The sequence below is a fragment of the Eriocheir sinensis genome, chromosome 14 (genome assembly GCF_024679095.1).
Source record: "Eriocheir sinensis breed Jianghai 21 chromosome 14, ASM2467909v1, whole genome shotgun sequence".
NCBI lineage: Eukaryota > Metazoa > Arthropoda > Malacostraca > Decapoda > Varunidae > Eriocheir > Eriocheir sinensis.
Window position 1 is genome coordinate 19506059 of NC_066522.1, and position 19599 is coordinate 19525657.

The 19599-nt window shown below is 44.6% G+C and overlaps 1 long non-coding RNA gene across 1 annotated transcript in view; it reads right to left on the bottom strand.

Annotated features, from left to right (window-relative positions):
* The window catches only part of LOC126998690 (uncharacterized), a 55405-nt gene that overhangs the window by 10195 nt on the left and 25611 nt on the right, over positions 1 to 19599 (bottom strand). The window contains exon 2 of the long non-coding RNA XR_007752969.1: positions 15468 to 15701. This is a non-coding gene — a long non-coding RNA (uncharacterized LOC126998690). The remainder of the gene's footprint in view (positions 1 to 15467; positions 15702 to 19599) is intronic.

The window sequence follows — 19599 nt, forward strand, 5'->3', positions numbered from 1 at the left end:
AGAAAAAATGTGTGGTAAAATGGAGGAAAATAGAGAAGGAAGAAAAAGAAGAAGAAAGAAATAGAAAAAGAAAAGTGTTATAACGAGGAAGAGGAGAAAGAAAAGAAAACAAAGAGGAAGGAAGGAAAGAAAAAAAGAGAGGAGATGAGAAATGAGGGAGGAAGAGGGACGAGAGGCAGAGGTCAAAGGTCAGCCTCTCCACACTGGCTGAAGCGTGGCACAGCTTGACCTCCTGACCCCCGCGACCCCGCCGACCCGTAATGGTGCCCCGGTGACTGGGAAGAGGTATTGCTGCGTGTATTTTAGGGGGAAAAGGTGTTCATGATGCAGGAGGAAGAAAGGAAATGATGAGCGGGCAAAGGGGAGTAAGGAGGGAGAGCTCTGTGAATAATATTGTTAGTTTTTATTATTTAGCTCTTGCACGGTAAAGGAGATGGGTCAAAGAAAACACGAAAAGGTAAAACAGTGATGTAGGTGAAAGAAAAGAAGTGATGAGCGGGTAAAAGGGGAATAAAGAGTGAGTGTTCTGTGGGTGATAGTATTCGTTTATTTGTATTATTTAGCTCTTACACGGTAAAGGAGAAGGTGCCAAGGAAACACGAAAACGTAAAACAATGATCCAGGAGAAAGAAAGGGAAGTGATGAACGGGCAAGAGGAGTAAAGTGAGTGTTCTGTGAGTAATGTTATTTTGTTTGTTTTTATTTAGCTCTTTCACGGTAAAGGAGAAACACGAAAACGTAAAACAATGATACAGGAGAAAGAAAGGGAGGTGATGAACGGGCAAGAGGAGTAAAGTGAGTGTTCTGTGAGTAATGTTATTTTGTTTGTTTTTATTTAGCTCTTTCACGGTAGATGAGACAGACCTAAGGAAACACGATATATAAAACAGCGCCCAGAACCCATTGCTCCATATACAAGAAGACAGCAATTCAAAGAGACAATGATGGAGTTGAATTTTATGGGAACAAAAGATGGTCATTCTAAGTGGCAAAGAATATAGATTAGGGTTATACAGTGTTTGTTTTTAAGGGGGACAAGAAAGCTTAGTGATTTAGGATGCGTTACAAACACTGAAATTTTGATATCACTGGAGTTTATTTTTATCATCTGTTCGCTCCCAGAAAAGTCGAGATACTGAAAAAAATAGGTGATGTTTTCTATTTTTGCTTCTAAGGATACTTCTGTGATTCCTTATTTTCTTTTATCACACACTTTTCATTACAATGGTTCAGGTACCACTTCAGTCCCCCAGTTACAATTTAAGCTTCAGATCACGTTGTGTTGAGGCAAGACTATGAGTGTGTACCTGCGTGTGCGTGTGTGTGTGTGTGTGTGTGTGTGTGTGTGTGTGTGTGTGTGTGTGTGTGTGCGCGCGCAGCGTTTTATACACAACACACACATACACCATCTTGTTTGTCATTGTTTACAGCGGTTAACCAATATCGCTGTTCCTTCCCTCTCGTGTCAGTACTTTGTCTCTGTCTCCTTATTTTTTAACCTCCGTCTCCATCTTCTTCACAATATCGTCTCAGTCTCCTCCGTGTCTATGGCAGTCTGTCTTCATCATTGTTTTTGTTATTATCATTCTTATTCTTTTAATTACTACCCTTATTAGCTTCACCATCATCATTCCCAGCTAAGGACATTTCTAAATGATAATATATTGAATTCCGTAATGTGATTCCTTCATTCAGTTTCACTTCTTGCGAGATGGGTGAAGGGAGACAGGTGCGGCTGACCACAAAACACGAGGGGGAGGAACATGCAGGGAAGAGCAGGGCCGAGGTGACCACAACCCACTCAGCACACACGTCACACCTGATAACAATGATTCATGCCAAGGAGAGTCGGCAACAGCTGGTCTTTAATAGGTGGTCACGCCGCAATAATTGAGCATTGTCATTCCCGCAGCGACGATCATCTCACCACCACGCCAGAGTCATCGGGATAGGACGAACTTTAATTGATCTGTCTGCGGGTTGTCACTGCTAAAACTCGGACCCAATGTTGTTCAGTCAGGAAAGAGCCCACTATACCTTTTAGAGAGCATCCAAAGTCTTTTTAATGCTATCATTCGTTCCACATTTCACTGAAAACTATTGTCACATCCTTCCAATACACTGTGTTCGTGCTATTTCGTTTCACTTGTTTGATATATAGTTTTTGACAGGTAAGATATGCAAAACGATCTGCTCTTAATACGTGATTATAACTCTGGGGTGACTTGATGAATACTTCGTAAATATAATACAAGTACACATTAATGAAGTTTGGGAAGACACAGAACTCTATAGCAAAAAGAGATAGATGGTCAGCCACCGTAAAATTATAACTGTGATCATAACTGACTATGGATAAATATCGTTCAAGTGATTCAGTTCGTTAGCGTGACCATAGATCGTTGCCAGGAGTAACTTCAAACACACAAAACGAGTATGTATTGCTTTTCGTAGCGTGAAAGTCCGTGGGAATCACACACGAAATTTCCACCATTTTTTTTCTCCCTTTACAAGATATACTTTTGGTGGGAAACTGTATCTATTACGGAAGAACATACCAACGCTAGCACGAACACCAGCGAGGGAGGCAAACAGCGGAACGGCCGGAGAGGAAGTTGGGGATGAGAACAAACGAGTCCCAGAAGAACGTTAAGCTGTTAAAACTCCGCGGAATTTCTTAATATAAAGCGATGAACAGCTGCGTAGATCACCTGACCGATACGAGGCGGGAGATACCGACAGCACGGACAGTGATTGAGTGTTTCCAGACTTCACTTTACGGCCTGCACACCTGTATAAAGGAATGCGTGGTGATTAGACGTGGAAAAGTGGATGCGAAAAAGATCAAGGTGATACGTAACATGAAGGAAACATACCACACGGAAGGAGTTTTTGCAGCTTGCCGTTCACGCTCACGGTAAGGATATGCGACTGGACAGTATCTCCTCGTGCAAAAAAACACTTAATATCGACGTCACCATTAGAAAGTATGTGTCTGCGGGGCCGACCATCAGCGCCGAGGACATGATCGATACGTTAAATGAGTCTTATACATAGGAAAAATCAGAAAATAATAGCAAAATAGTGAAGACGTAATGATGTAGAAGTCTGAGTGAGCGAAACAGGCAGTGGTGTGTTACGACAATAAGCATAAACTATATAAAAAATGGAGAGAAAAGAAGCTAATCAGATACGCAATAAAACAAACATTACATCATTCACTTAAAACTTCTAATTGAAATAAGCAATGGAGAAACAAATTGCAATATACCCATTTCACTGCCCTCGTAAAGCTAAATAATGTAATCTCACAGTCTCAACTTTGCTGCAGTCTTATCCGCTGATACTGATCTTTACTGCCTGTCTGCCTCCCCCACACGTCCCGGAGAGAACCCTGAGGCGATGGAGATGTATGATGGAAGAGTGTAAGTGAAGTATGACGCCTAACATAATGGATGATCTAATTCCTTTTGCAACGTCTTTATATTACAGTTGAATAAGATGGAATAGTCTTAAGGAGGGTCTAGTTTTTTTTCTATAACACCTGTATAATCACAATAAGGTATAAATTTATGGTTCAGTAGAGGATCAAGACTTCTTTTTGTAACAACTGTATATTACGAAGCAGCATACGTTAACGGTTTTACGGGTAATCAATTTTAATGCCCTTAACTTTTATAAATTAACTAACGGGAAGATCCGACGCGCTCAACAGGCTCAGTCACACATAAATTCAAACACAGACCAACCAATGACAGTCCAATAAACAAGCACACACACACACACACACACACACACACACACACACACACACACACACACACACACACACACACACACACACACACACACACACACACATAAAAAAAATACAATCCCCCCACCACACTTTTCTTTTGCTTTATTCATAAAATCGTGTCTGGTAAAAGTATATATAATTTTAAGTAATCGCAAGATAAGTTAAGATAAAACACCGGACATTACGACCTCGACTCAATCCTGTAAAAACGCAAACAGATAAAAATTGATAAGCAAGAACCCACACATAAAACAACAGCCAAGCACATAACAAACAAACAAACAAACACCCCAAGACAAATACATATATAAAAAAAATATGCAAGATCACAAACACCAAACAGTCAAGGAAACAATAAAAAAAACACGTACACACATCCTCCCAAACCCAAACACAGGCCGCGTATTACAAGCCGCCTCGGGGTTCTTATGGACTGTACAATGACGTGTTTTTATGGTTGTCCCGCACCGGCCGGACGACCCTCTCACGCGTGACATCCGCCGAGCCGCTGCGAGACACACCTGTGAACGACTGGCGCCCCGCGAGCCATGACAGGGAACACCGCGACGCAGGGGGGGAGTGAAGAGGCAAGAGAGGAAGACGGAGACTATAGGCAGGAGTACGGAGACAGAGAACCTGGAACAAAGGAAGGGAGAATCACGATGGAGGGAAGGAAGTGCAAAGGAGTAGAGAATGAAGTAAGAAGAGGGAGAGAAAGACGAAGATAAACGAGGAATGTAGGAGGATGAAGAAATGCCAATATCCACAGAAATACAGAGAAGGGGTAGAATAGAGGAAAAAAGGGAAAAAAAGACGAGGTTAAAAAAAAGAACGTAAGGAAAATAAAAAAAGGCACTGAAAGGAACACTGACAGAGGAGGGAAGGGAGGATACGAGAAAAAGAGAAGCCATGAATAAGACATCTGAGAAGGAACATGCAGAGAATAAGAATACGAGGAATGAAAATGCAGAGACAGGGAGGAATGAACGGAAGAAGTAACAGGGTGAAATAATAGTTACAGAGACAGAGGAAGGATACAAAATCGAAGGAGTTGAGCTTGAACAGGAGAAACTACGCGGAGAGTTACACACCTCGACGCCAGAGAGGAAAAGAGAAGGAGTGAGGAAAAACGTAGTTAGAGAAGGAAGGTGAAGGAAGGGAGGAGCTTGAAGACAATGGACCCCCACGAAGCAAGGAGGAGTGGAGGTGAGAGACGTCGAAGAGAATGAAGGAGTGAGTGGAGTGGCATGAAGGAGGGAAGGCGAGAGAGAAAGCCGCAGAGGGAATGTGCAGAGGAGAAACATGATGAAGGAAAATGATGAGATAAGAAGAGAAACGAAAGGGAAGGGAGAAACGAACACAGAGAAAGGGGAAGAAACAATCAATGAGGGAAAAGATGAAGCAAGAGGAAGAACGAAAGGGAAGGGAGAAACGAGAACGGAGAAAGGGAAAGAAACACTGAGGTAGAAAAGGAGCAAGAGAACGAAGAGGAAACAAGAAGGCAGAGAAGGAAAGAACACAGAGCAAGGAGGAAGAGAAAAAAGGAGGTAAAACAAGCGTAAAGAAGGAAAAATAAAACAGAAAGAACAAGTATTAACAAAAGGACAAGCATTAAGATAGAAAAGAAGAGAGAAGAACAGAGCGAAAAAGAAGAGAAATGGACTTAGAATATACGTTGCAAGGAAAAGGAAAGAATACTTGAAACGTTGGAAAAGCCTTGAGGCGGAGGAGAAAGCCCGCGGCGAGGGGGAAACACGGAAAGAGGAAAAAAGCGGCAAACTTCGGGAAACATGCAAAGGAAAAAGGAAATCTGGAGCTCATTAGTGACGAACTTGGAAGTGATTTTATTGAACCGTTAAACAAAGAAAATGGAGCTGGAGACGGGAAAACTATATTACGAAGAAGTCCTGCAATATATATACTTAATCCGAAATAATGCACGCAGTGTAAAACGTAAGGAGACAAAGGAAGAGAAGAAGGAAGAGGAGGAGGAGGAAGAGGTAGGAGCAAGAGTAAGAGGAAGGGGAAGAAAGATGAGGAGGCGTACAGTGGGTAGGCAGCGAATATGAAGAGAGAAGAAGAGAGATAAGGAGGGAGAGGAGAAAAGAGTGTGAGTGACGACAAGAAGAGGATTTTGGTATTAAGAGGAAAGAGGAAAGAAAAAAAGAGTAGAAAGAAGAGGGTGATAGAGGTAGGCAGCCAGGCAGTAGGTTGGCAAATAAGGGTGGGAAAGAAAAGACATGAAAGAGGAAAAAGATGAGAGGGGAGAAGGCGAACAGAAAGCAGGTTCGCGCATGACAAAACAAGAGGAAAGATAACGATAAAGAGAAAGAAAGAAGATGATGCATAGAGGAAACGGAACAAGAAAGACGAGGAAGAAAGAGCAGAATACACATAAGAAGATAGACAGGTAGCAGGTTCAAGATAAGAAAACCAGGAAGAAAGAGAAAGACAGGAGGAAGGCGGAAAGCAGAAATCCTTGCGTACAGATGAGCGAGCAGGTGATCGGACAAGCAAGCAGGCAGGGAGGGAGGTAGCAGCAGCAGGAGCACTGAAATTCACCTTCCCCCTAAAATCTTAACTACACAACACCCCGTTATACTCGAGGACTCTGCGGGGGCGTCACTCTCCTGCTCGTTTGACTAAATTGCAAGCAGTTTTTCTCGTTCTTTTTTTCTCTCGTCGCTCACCACTAATTGTTGCCGACGACCGAGATTCAGCCCCGACACAATGGGAGGAAGCCGCCGACGCCGCTGCGAGTGCCGGGTTGCTCAAGGGAAATCTGGCGTCATTACCTTCATAATGTTGGAGGAAATTGTTGTGCTGAGGCTAATGTGGAGTGTGACGCCTTCCCTCCCCTCCTCCTCCTCCTCCTACACCACCTTCCTACTTCGCTCCTTCTCCCTCTCTCTCCCTCGCTCTCAGTCGTCTTCCAGTACGAGCTCCCCTTCCCGACTCTCTCCCCTTCCTTCCCCCCTTCCCCACCTATGCATTTAGTGTAGCTCCCTCCCCCTCCAATGCCACATTTGTACACATTTTGACTTTTTCTTTCTTCTACTCTCTCTCTCTCTCTCTCTCTCTCTCTCTCTCTCTCTCTCAATCACACACACACACACACACACACACACACACACACTACACACTTATAACACCCCTTGACAGTGTCGCCACCACACTTCGTCGTCTCCACCCCTTGTTACACCTCCCCCCACCTTCCCACCCGCCCCCCTCACCGCGGCCGCTGTCTCCGCCGCCACCACCGTTTAACACAGGTAGGGAGGTCCACTTAAGACAGGTGCGTAAGTACTCTGGTCGGGGAGGAAACACTCATTTACGTGAATTACAGAGGGTTGTTAGAGGAGGCAGGGGAGAGGAGGGGAAGGGATGGGGTGCGGTTGGAGAGCTACGGCCAACCGCAAACAGTGTCACGTGACTTCTGTAAAGAGTCAAGCAGCACGTGGCAGGAGGAGGTTCGGGTGTGTTATTTTCCCTTGCTTGGCTAAAGATGTGAGTGTGTGTATCGCTGCTGGGTCTTGTAACACAGACCTGCACTCGTGTCTGCCTCGGAGGGTGAATTGTGTTAGGCTCCCTTGCTCTCCCAAAATGTTAATACTCGCTACTTGATTATGTTAAACGCTCTGTCGCTTGTCTTTCAGTGGAGGTCGTGATGGGGTATTTTGTTTTCCCTGGTCAATGGATTAAGTAAGGTAAGAGGTAAAGTATCACTGCTGGGCTATATGTTAAACGGCGTCCCTTGTTATATAGTGCATGTCTCTATCTGGGAGGTTTATTAATGGCGTTTTCCTTTCCCCGGTCAATAAAGTAAGTAAAGTAAGATTAAGTCAATCAAGCAATCAAGCAAGCAACCAAGTATCACGAGTCGACTAAATGTGAAATACCCCGTCGCTTGCCGTTCATTGGGGTTGTCTATGTGGAAGGTTTTGTTGGGGTCTTTTCCCTTGTCCGGCCGAAGAGGCAAGATTGGGAAGAGGTTGAGTATCATTGTTGGATTGTAATTATGTTAAACGCCCTCTCGCTTCTCGGACAGTGGTCTCTCTATCAAGGAGGTTTAGTTGTGGTATTTCTCCTAGCACGGCCTACTACCCTCTCTGCCTTTTCTACGCCAGCGGGATTTTTTTGCATCCTTTTTTTGTTTCGCCCTCGAGCAGCCTCCTTTACTGCGAAAAAAGATATGCAAGGTAAGTAAAAGGAATCACTGTTGGCTCACGTAACTCGTCCCTGTGCTTGTTCCGCGGCGAGGGGTCTGCCTGCCTGCCCCTTTCCCCCAGCACCAGCCGCACGCCACACGTCGTCAAATGTGTGCTCGGTTGGAATATAATTTTCTTTAACAAATAAGAAGGAACTGACTCACTTAATCAATATATGAAGAGAGTTCACAATATACGTTTCGCTATGCGTTATAGGCTACTGTGCACTAATCGTACAGCTCAAATTTCAGCGAACGTGGTTATCGTTTCTATATACCTTTGATATTAATTCTACTTATCGTGATACCCTCAATAAATCATAAACTTAACGATTTTTTAACATATATAATACGAAGAACAGCAAGCTATATTAACTGAAACCTGACTAGATAGACACAAACTCTCAATCTCTAGCTGCCGATACATTATTACGCGTCATGCATCACATATGAGCAGGAAAACAGTGTTAAAAACTTCCTTTGTTAGTTTAAGTTTCTGAAGACATGGATTCCAGGAGACGAGACTAAAACATAAAAGGATTTCTAAGGAAGGTCACTGAAATCAGCGCGAACTTAGCGGCTGTGCTGTTCGTGAAGGAATTCAATCTGTGATCTCGTTTTAGTCTCTTAATGGAGTGAAAAAGCATTCCAGTTCAGCGAATCCTTGACACGCCCACCGCCTTACCACTTCGAGGAACGATCACGACTTGTGGTAGAAATTTAAACGACTAAATAAGTAATAATCCAACACTTACTCTTTCTTATGTGTGTGTGTGTGTGTGTGTGTGTGTGTGTGTGTGTGTGTGTGTGTGTGTGTGTGTGTGTGTTATTTTAGTGGTGACTTGCCATTGCGTGGGTTTAGGGACAACTTCCCCAGTCCCGTGACACGCAACCGAGCGTTGAAAACTTTAGAAAAATATAGCTGACTACAGAATTTGGGATCAAAGATTATTCGGGTGTCTTATTCTTTGGTGGAGGGTAAAATTAGACTTGCTCAGTACACCGAGACTCTCCAAACTTTCGCCGGACGTCAGAGATTGTATGTTCTCCTGGGAAGACGTCTGGCATTACGAGACTCTGCATATTAAACTCTTCTTTATGACGGAAGTGCACCCGAAATTCGCCCCACTTGCACCCCACAACAATATTTGGGGTGTCCTCGCCCTGGGGGGGGGGGGGGGGTTATCACTTCCTGCTGGGGTGGCCAATTCACGTCCTCGAAAGCACAAAATATATTAAATTCAAATCAGTATAAAATATGAATACAAATGCAGTGCCATGACCTGTAATGTTAGGTGCAGACATGTCATCCACTCAGAATATTTCAGGAACATTTCACAATTATTTTAAATTTAAGGGAACATGTGTGAGATCGCTCTGATGTACTAAGTTTTGTTTAATGTATTAATTTGCTTCCATGAACTCTCTTGGCTATAACGCAAAGTCGCTGCTGTGTGCTACAAGGGTATTCAGTCTAAGCAACGCACCCTCGACCTCTAGTGATTAATATCTTTCAGTAACAGTATTTTCAAAACGGCGTTATGTCATTTTCTTAATACATGCGCAGTAAATTTTTGTGTGGATTGGGGGAAACATCGGATTCACTATCCCGCAGCCGCTACACTTCTAAAGGTAATGACAAGATGACAAAGCTGCCTGAAAGCAATCCAATGAAGGTGAATAAAGTAACTGTTTCTGTGTGTCGGATCACTGTCCTGGGAAATAAGAGATAACGAGGGGAGACATCATGGCCATTAGACCGCTGCCCTCACAGTCAGAGCGGCGGGGATGAGAAAATTAAAGAGACAAGAAACAAAGTACTAAAGACTGTCTCCGGTCATTGCTTGTAAATGTCTCGCAACTCTCCCAAGAACACGCAGCGGCAATGACGTAGTGATGGAACGAGGTCATTTGCGACGATAAAGTTCCTCCCTGACAAATAACTCAATGCGCAAAGTAATTTCCCCGGGAATCCAAGCGTTTCAGGGTAGCATTTTCATAAATATAAAGGTACAAAACCTGTTTGGGAGTTGTGCTCGAGTGAATCATCTTCGGGGTTATCAAACTCTACGCTTCGAGGCTCGGCCAAGTCTGTCACGAGGCAAAAAAACCTCGTCTGTATTCACGGTTGCGTTTTGAAGAGAAGTTTTGAGCTGGAGACGTGAGGGTGATGGCGGGCTGGGACCAGGCGGGACGAGGATGAGGCAGGACGTGAATCTGTGGCGGAGCAATGTCTTCAGGAAAACCAAGCTACTGCACACATATTGCACTCACCTTGCCGCCGCGTGAGAACACTCCATAACACTCCACAGGCATATTCTTGCACGCAGATATAGGCGATTGCTCTATTGATACGTACTTCCGCGAGCATCTAAGATCTTTCAGTCACGCACTTTCCATAAAGAACACATATATTTACACAAACAAACAGGTATAAACACACGCATTCAAACAAACACAGGAGTAAATAAGCGAACAAATACACCCACACGCAGAAATATCAACCGTGCTGCATCCATGAATACACTCCCGCGTCTCCCCTAACAAGCCCCGTGAACACAACAAGGAACACTCGCCCCGTCCCCATCAGTAAGCCACACAACACGCCCACAACTACACGCGCATTACCATTCTTAGACGAGCTGCTGAATCCCTCCCTCCCAGCCCCCCTCTCCTACTTCCCTCCCCTCCTTCCTTTCTTACAGGTTCATTAAAGCTCTTCACTACAAGGTATTTAAACCGCAGGGAGCATTGTTAATGGAGAGAGATTGAATGAACATCGTGACGCAGAGACCGCAGATGCACGTGGTTGGCTGAGCGATGAGAGAGGAACCAACACAAAAGGGCGAGAAAGCCTACGGAGGATCATCGGCCAGCTTCACATAGGGAGGAGGAGGAGGCGGAGAAGGAGGTGGTGGTGTTGCTTTGTTTGCATCGCCGTGTGAGTTCAAATGAGTGCTATCAAACTACCGCCAAGCCAATAAAGGATCACATAACACGAAATCTCTATGGGGAGGTGATTGGGGATGAACTTAAATGTAGTATATGAAGGCAGGAAAGGAGACTAATGCTGTGTGAAGTGGAAAATATTATGTTGAAGTTTTCACCGAGGTCAAGACGAGGGAAGCGTGTGAGGCTCATGTTCGGAAAGGCTGAGTTATGTTGTGGTAATGTAGTGGGGAAGGGATGAAGGATATGTTGAATGGCAAGGCGTATTTCAAACCAAGATTATAGGCTGTTTGGTGCGCGATACTGGCATGCGTAGGCGTAGTATTTATAGCTGGATAGATCACGCGGTACAATACTTCTCAACACGTTTACCAAGTATAGAACAAGAGAAACCTAATGTGTAATGAACAAAGGGGCTTTCAATCCTTCACTGTATAAGCTGGAGAGATGATCACACGTAGATTAATATTCCCCTCAACACCTCCTCCAAATACGGAAAGGAAGATAAACCATAAGGGAAAGAAAACAAAAGGGGTTTTAATCATTCACTCTATAAGGTGGAATTACTCTCGGCTGTGTTTGGTTTGATGCATGACCATACTTTATCATCTCCGCCCATAGGTCACCCCAGCCTCCCCTTAGATTCAGGACTCCATTAACCATTACCTGCGTTTTGTCACGAGAATAGCTTAACAATGAAAATAGAATAGCTGTCAGGGATTTAGTGTGTATTTCTTTTGTTTTTCATGCTTTCGAAAACTTATGAAGAAAAGTATGTCTAAATTTAGGCTTGAAAATGATTGTTCCCACATATGTTTTTACTTGAGCAGGTTGTTATATTGCTCTTTTTTTTAACTATTGCTCCCTCCCTCTACATATATATCTGTCTCTTTCTCTGTCTCTCTCTCTCTCAGCATGCCTGGTCCCCCTCTCCTTCCTCGCTCGTGAACACACTGCGCCACACCGTTAGGGCCTCGCCACGCCCTCCCTGCCCTTACGACCCCCCAAGGCTGTGATATGAGGAGGGGAGCTGCCACCCAGAAGCACAGCGAAAAACACAATCAGACTCACAAGGAAACCCAAGGAAAAGGAAGGAGGAAAACGTCTAGTCACCGGTACAACGTAAAAAGTCTTAGTTATCTACCATCACTAATTTTTCCTCACTGTATGAATATGTAATTTTCCTTATCCCCTTCTGACTGCCTATTTTCCCTCGCAGTTGGTATAATATTTTGCTATTAAAATGAAAAGGTATACGTCACATTATAGCCACGTTCCAGCAATCATAATCATGGAACTCAGAAAAAAGATTTATCAAGAGAACGATCGCGATCAGTAAATTCCCCGCTCAACCAACCTGTCGAGGAAATGATGAGGGGAACGTGTTACCTCATAAAAGATAAGCAACGCGGCATATATGTGTCCTCCCTTGAAATTCTGGAAGGAATAAAAATTAACGATGGAAGTGCAGTCAAGCTTTCGCGTCAGATTACAAGGAGACGCGAGGATTATGACAAACGCTGTGTTCTTACTGGGAAGCATTTCTTTTCTTAACTCGCGGAAATCTTCAGTAAGTAGATCGTTTCTGCGAAGTGGAGAACACCTTTAAATGTCGTGGTGCACTTTCCTCTTCGCCTGCTTGATGGAAATAATGAACAGGAAGCGAATGAACAAATGCAAACTTGATGTAGATTGGCGTTTATCGGACACGACCTTTTCCTTTCTCCACTTATTCTACTTTTCTTAGCACTCCGAAGTTGACCTCTCTTTTGGCCACTCCTCTGAGCGCTTTTTGTGGGAGCAGCGAGTAGTGTTTGTTTTTATTTTTTTTCATTTTTTTTGCCCTTGAGCTGCTTCGTCTGCTGTAGAAAAAAAAAATTCCACCATTAACAGCCTCATCTCCCTCTTACGACATACCCTTTCACCCACCTCACTTACCCTCACTTTCTTACCCCACCTTTGCCCATTCCCCTATTCCACTCACTCGGTTACTCCCTTTTCCTACCCTTCCCACCCTCCACCTCAGTACCGGACCCTCCCCCTTCCACCTCCTCCACTTCAGCTACTTTTACCACCCTTATCCACACCCGTTCCACCCTCCACTTCATTACCTAACTCTTCTCCGTTCTCCTACTCCACCTGCCCGGCTACCTCCACCTTTACCCACTTCATCCAACTTAATACCTTTCGCTCACACTCCCTTATACTCCTCTTAAAGGTACCTCCCTCCCTCGTCACACCCACCCCGTATCTGCCACACTAGAATCCACCTCTATCCCTCACTTGCGCCCTCACCTCCATCACCACCTTCACGTCCATACTCCAAAGTCATCACCCAACCATTCACTACCAACGAACATCCACCATCTTAAGCCTCTTCCCTTCCCTCCCCGGTTTACCTCCTTGCATCTCCACTCCCCGCCGCTCATCCTCCTCTTCCTCCCCCCTCAATCCTCTCTCAACCACGCATAACAAACTCTCAGGTAATGTACGCTAGTTTGACTTTTCTTATCTGTGACGGCTTTTACGTTTCCGGATTTTTTCAAGGTTCTGTTTATCCTTCATTCTCCTTGTCCTGCAGCACAGCCTTGCCTCTTCTTCTCTTGCTGCTGGGGAGAAGAGGAAAAAGACAGTGTTTTGCCCACGAAGGAGTATCATAAGGCCTCGAAACCTCTCTTTACCTCTCTCATGTCGGACGAAGAATGAATAGTTAGTGTGAATGTTGGAAGTGATATGCTTTAAGCCGTCGAGTCAGTGTGTTGATTGATTTATAAAAGGAATATGAGTGCGATGAAGAGAGCACTGGGAATGAGGTACTTTTGAGTGTGTAATTATCAGTGTTAGATTGTGTTTTGTGTGTGTATGTATGTATGTGTGTTTAGTTGCCTTACGTGAAATCAGCTAAGATCGAACAACGCACTTCCCGCCAATGCTGCTTCACACACACACACACACACACACACACACACACACACACACACACACACACACACACACACCAAGCCTCCTCGCGGCCTCCCGCCTGGTGCCGCCTGGTGGTGGAGGCGCCGGAAGTCACCAAATCACTCCCTGACACGACACATCAAGATATTCTGCACAACTTTTTCCCGTCTCGCGAAACACACACACACACACACACACACACACACACACACACACACACACACACACACACACACACACACACACACACACACACACATAATCGAATAGGTTGGTACACAAGTAGTTTCCGGTGGCACTGTGCATGAGAATAGAAAGGTCTGTGTCTGTGGGTGTCTGTGGGCGGTGAACATGAGGAGCGTCTTGTTCCTAGAGTGGGCGACAATTACCACTCTTTACACTAGTCCCTGCCTCGACCCTGGCGTGTTTATTTGAGAATTGAGAAATCGAGCTATGAATAAGTAACAAATATAGTACAAACATCCTTTTACCACTATACAAATATGAACTAGAACACCAGAGCACCAAGAGCAACAGTAACGAAAAGAACACGAAATATGACAACACAGAGAAGTACAAGAAAAGAAGGTAAGCATACGAGTACGAACAATGCGTCAACACTAACATGAAACAACACCACACCACATCACACCACACCACACCACACCACCCCACACCACACCACACCACACCACACCACACCACACCACACCACCCCACCCCACACCACACCACACCACACCACACCACACCACACCACACCAAAAACACGATATCATCAGGCATAACAAAACCCAGGAGAGGCAAACATCCGAAAAAAAACTAACATATTAACTAGAACAACAACCACAACAACGACAGCAGCAGCAATATAAGGTAAAAAAAAATCAATAATCATAACAAATAAAAAAATAGAAACACTAACAACACTAACAGGAACAGAAGCAACTATCGACAGCCAACATTTTCATCTCCCCTTCCCCCCCCTCTCACCCTAAATCTTGCCTGCGCCTCACAAAAACTCACCAAGACTCACGATCACAGCTCCCATACCTCCCTCTTCGCCCTTTCCCTCACGCCCTTTACAACCAGCACCTCACCTCACCTCACCTCACGTCACGCCTACCTACCCCACCCCATCTCACCTCGCTATTCCCACCTTTCCTCCTCCTTTTCCTCATCACCTTGACAGTCTTCCCCCCCCTTAATCTCCCTTTAAAGGTCAGTCACTGTGCCCTTTATCATAACCCTTCAACCGTGACATCTTTTTTTTTTTTAAGGGGTACGTAAGACAGGAAGTAGGGGAGGGGAGGAAGAGACGAAGGTGGGAATGAGGATACGAGGGGAAAGAAGGAAGGGGAAGGGAGTGACGGGGAAAAGAGGGAGGGGTAAGGGAATGGAGATAAGCGGGAAGGAGGAAAGGGAAGGGGATGATGAGGAAAACAGGTAGAGACAAGGGAAGGGAGGTATAGGGGAATGGAGATAGAGAGTGGATCATGGCTTTCCCCACTCCATTTGTGTTGATGAAAAAAAAAGTAGAACAAAAGGAAAAAAGGAAGGAAAACTCACGGAAAGTTCACAATGACGTCTGGAGGTCACTGGAGGTGGTGGTGGTGGTGGTGGTGGTGGTGGTTGAAGTGGAGGCGGTAGTGGTGAAGGTGTTGATGGTAGTGGTTACGGCGATAATAGGACTACTTCTTCTCTTCTCATCATCTTTTCCTCCTCCTTTTATTTCTGTAGTTTTTATTGAAGGATACCATAATGAGGTCCCTTTTTTTCTGTTTTGGTTTGGGTTGTTTCAATCTGTAAAAGAACAGGAAATTGACATAAGAAGGTAGTTATTATTTGTAACGTGATAATGGAAATGACAAAAAAAAAAGAGAATCAGGACAAACTAAAAGAAATAAACACACATCGAAGAGAAGGGAAAAACAAGGTAAAGACAAAAGGAGAAAGGAAGGAAGAAGGAAAACAAAGATAACTGGCATAATCTAACGAATAAGAAACAAACAGACATGAAGAAGAGGGGATAAAACAATTGAAGAAGAAAAAAAGAAAAACGAAGAAGCACAATAAAGAAAATAAAGATAACTAGCATCACCTAACATATAAAGAGAAACACATCAACAAGAGAGAGAAAGAAAAAAAGAAAAAATGTGAGTCGAAGAGAGAGAAAGGGGAAAGGAGAAAGGGAGAAGGAAAAAAATCCCTCATGGTCAGAACATCTCGTCCATAACTTTCTAGTGTTACGGAACGGCCAATCAAAGCCCCCCGCACGTCACCTCGCCGCCACAAACACCGCTGCCGCCCCCTCGCCTTCCTCGCCCCCTCCATTGCCCCCCTCGACCCCCTTCCCGCCGCGTGTCCACCGAACTTTCCCCGTAATCGCCCTCCCCGCGGCGCTCACTAGAAAATAAAATATGAAACTCGCCTGCTGTGAAAATCCGCAGACAAGAGGAAAAAATAAAATCTGTTCTTCAAAAGTGATTTATGATGACGAAATTTAAAGACGGTTTTATTTTTTATTTTATTTTTTATCACTGTCCGACTACGAGGAGAGTTCGGTTGTCTGTCTGCCTGTCTGCCTACTTGTCTGTTTGTCTGCCTGTCTGTCTGTCTCTCCGTTACTAAACTATCTTAAGAGCGGATTGAAACAGTAACAAAAACATATGAGAACACTTTGGTGAATATCTCAGACGTAAACTTTTGGAAAAACGTCTATAAAAACCGAGTTAATAATTTGATTGAATCGAGTGACCATTTGACAAACCTGCCAATGCTTTGAGGACAGAGCATGAGTGATTCCAGTGAGTACCAGGACTTGGAAGGTGGTCCTGCCTAGGTGATGAAAGCTTGGTTTAATAGTTTTCACAAGGATGGATCGGCTCCTTCTCTGTTAACGCTATGAAAACAGTGATATGAAAGACACCGGCCATCTAAAAAACGGCAAAATGGTGGGCGATACGTATTCTTTAGACTAACTAATTTATACTTGCTGTCAATACAGGTGAGTTTACAGACGTTATGAAGTAATAAATATATCACTAATAAAACAACAAATCTGAATATCAACAACAACAACAGCTATAACACGATCACCACTACCAGCACCAGCACCAGTAACACACACACACACACACACACAGACACACACACACACTTTACAACACAGTGAATTGTATAACGCACCACTAAAGACTTATGATATGGTTATAAAGAAGGGTTCACGGATGAGGGTGAGTCGGTTTAGAACACACAGGATCCAGAAACAGTGAACCCGAACCTGGTGTGTGCGTGTGCGTGTGTGTGTGTGTGTGTGTGTGTGTGTGTGTGTGTGTGTGTGTGTGTGTGTACTTCCCGCTCCAGCCTGAATAAGAGCAATACTTAAGCTCCCGATGACGGCTTGAGGCAAGAATTTATTTGGGAACAGGTTGGACTTTACAACTTCCTCCACTTCCCTCCAGTTTCCTCCTTCCCCCCCTCCTTCCTTTCCTCCTTCCCCTTCCTTCCTCTTCGTCCATGTCACCCCCTCATTCCCCCCACTCCCTCCTTGCCATCTCTGCCGCCTTCCTCCCTCTCCTCCCCCTCCTCTCCCCTTCTCTTCCTCCCCGAAGCCCGTCTCCCACTGGTTCCCGTAATTGGCTTCCCTGCAGCACCTTCGGCTCGTCCAGGTGTTCGGGAGACACTAGTCACCTGCCACGCCCACACCTGTATTTGTACCTGGCCGTTGATGATGATACCGGAGGAGAAGAAACCCAAGGAGGAAGAAAAAGCGAAGGAAATGACAAATATGATGAATAAGATTAAAACGAAAGAAAAAAAGTGGCAATAGAAGAGAAAAACACTACAATTCCAAATAAAGCGATTGACCAGCAGCGGCCATTTCTACGAGGAAGACTCATAATCCAGAGCCGTATCACGCCTCGTCCTCGTGTCTAGGAAGCCGTGACCAGGCGAGACAACAACAATAGACGTCTCCGTGACCATTGAGGATGTCTTGCGGCCGCCTGGAAGTGGGGTGTCGGCGTTGCGTGAGAAGGAAAACCTGAAATTTACGACACCAGCAGCAGCAGGAGCAACAGCAGCAGCAGCAGTACCAGCAGCAGAAGCGCTATATCTCTGAATGATGTTTCCAGCGTATATAGAGCGTCGAAATAGTTAAATATGACGTTAGAAAGTGAGTACGTGATAAGTTATTTGATATATATATTCTAAAGAAGCTGTGAATGAGTGTGTGACGCCGTAGACCATTTATTTCCCTTTATACTGTGTTTTTTGTTTTGGTTTCCTTCCTATCGACATATATATTTTTTTACATATCTATTGGGATTTATTTTATATTGAGCAAAGGCAGATTAATGGTTAAACAAAGGAATACACCCCCGGCAACATACTACTCTTACAAAAGCACATAAAATAAAATGTGAAAGTAACTACCAAATCAAAACTGAAGTGGAAAAAAGTAGAGAAAAAGTTTAGGCTGGAGATAAAAAAAAGTGAATGCACAAAATTAGTTTCTTATCTATTTAGTTGTCAACAGATGGCGCTGCGCGGATTAATAAAACAGCTGTCGTTGTAATGTGAACCAAAAAAATGTGTGTGTGTGTGTGTGTGTGTGTGTGTGTGTGTGTTCCTTACTGGCCCCCATTGACGCACCTTTACTCGGTCACGTTCGTACCTTGACGGGATGTAGGACAGTAAGTGTTGGAGGAAGGAGGAAGCGGGATAGGAGGTAGGAGGAGGAGGAGGAGGAGTAGGAGGAGAAGAGGTAGTAGGGGTTTAGGCAGGGTGGGAAAGAGAATAAAGGGGAAGCAGAGGTAACAGGTGGGAAAAAGGTAAGTGGAGAGAAAGCAAGGAAGGAAGGAGGAAGGGGAAGACTACGAGGGTAATAAGAGGAGTGTTGAGAGAAGAGGAATTAGTAGGAAGGAGAAAAAAATGAGGCATAATCAGACGCAGCAGTGTAAGGAGGGGAGGAATCGGAGGTAGAAAAGAGCACCGGAAAAGGTGGAAACAAAGACACCAGATAAAAGGTATGAGAAAATAAGTAAAAGGAGCCAGTTGCAGAGTGGTGAGCGTGCAGGCACAGCATCCAGAATGACCCGGGTTTGCGTCCCGCCCGCCGCCACAAGCTGTTTTTTTTCAGTCACCGCCGAGTGGCCTAAGACGACCCACATGCTGTCCCGAAGACCATCTATCAACCCGGGCTCTAGATTCCCACTCTACGTAAAGAGAGGATGAAAGATGAGCTTAGGGAGACTTAGGGAGACAGCATGAACCAAGCAAAAGGGCGCCACAGTAAATACTTGCCGGCGCCATAACAGGCTGGGACCGAATATCAGGCCCTACCAAGATAGCCTACCGGTGCTATAGGCAGAGCATAAAAAAAATATAGGACAGAAGACGAAGAAAAGGTGAGAAAAAAAAAGAGCAAGGGTAGAAAGGGGGATTAAGTAGTGGCAACGGGGAGAAGAGGTGAAGGAACCAATGACAATAAGTGGAAAAAGGAATGGAGAAGAAAGGAAACAAAGAGGAAAAGGAAGAGAAAGCAGTGCAGCAGGTAGGGAAGACAGGATAGGAGAAAAAGCAGAGGCAGTAAAATTAAAACAACTTTGCGCCCACCACCTTCACCACCACCACCACCACCACCACTAGCACTAACCACTGATGCACCACCTTGACCACCACCACCAACAAACAACAC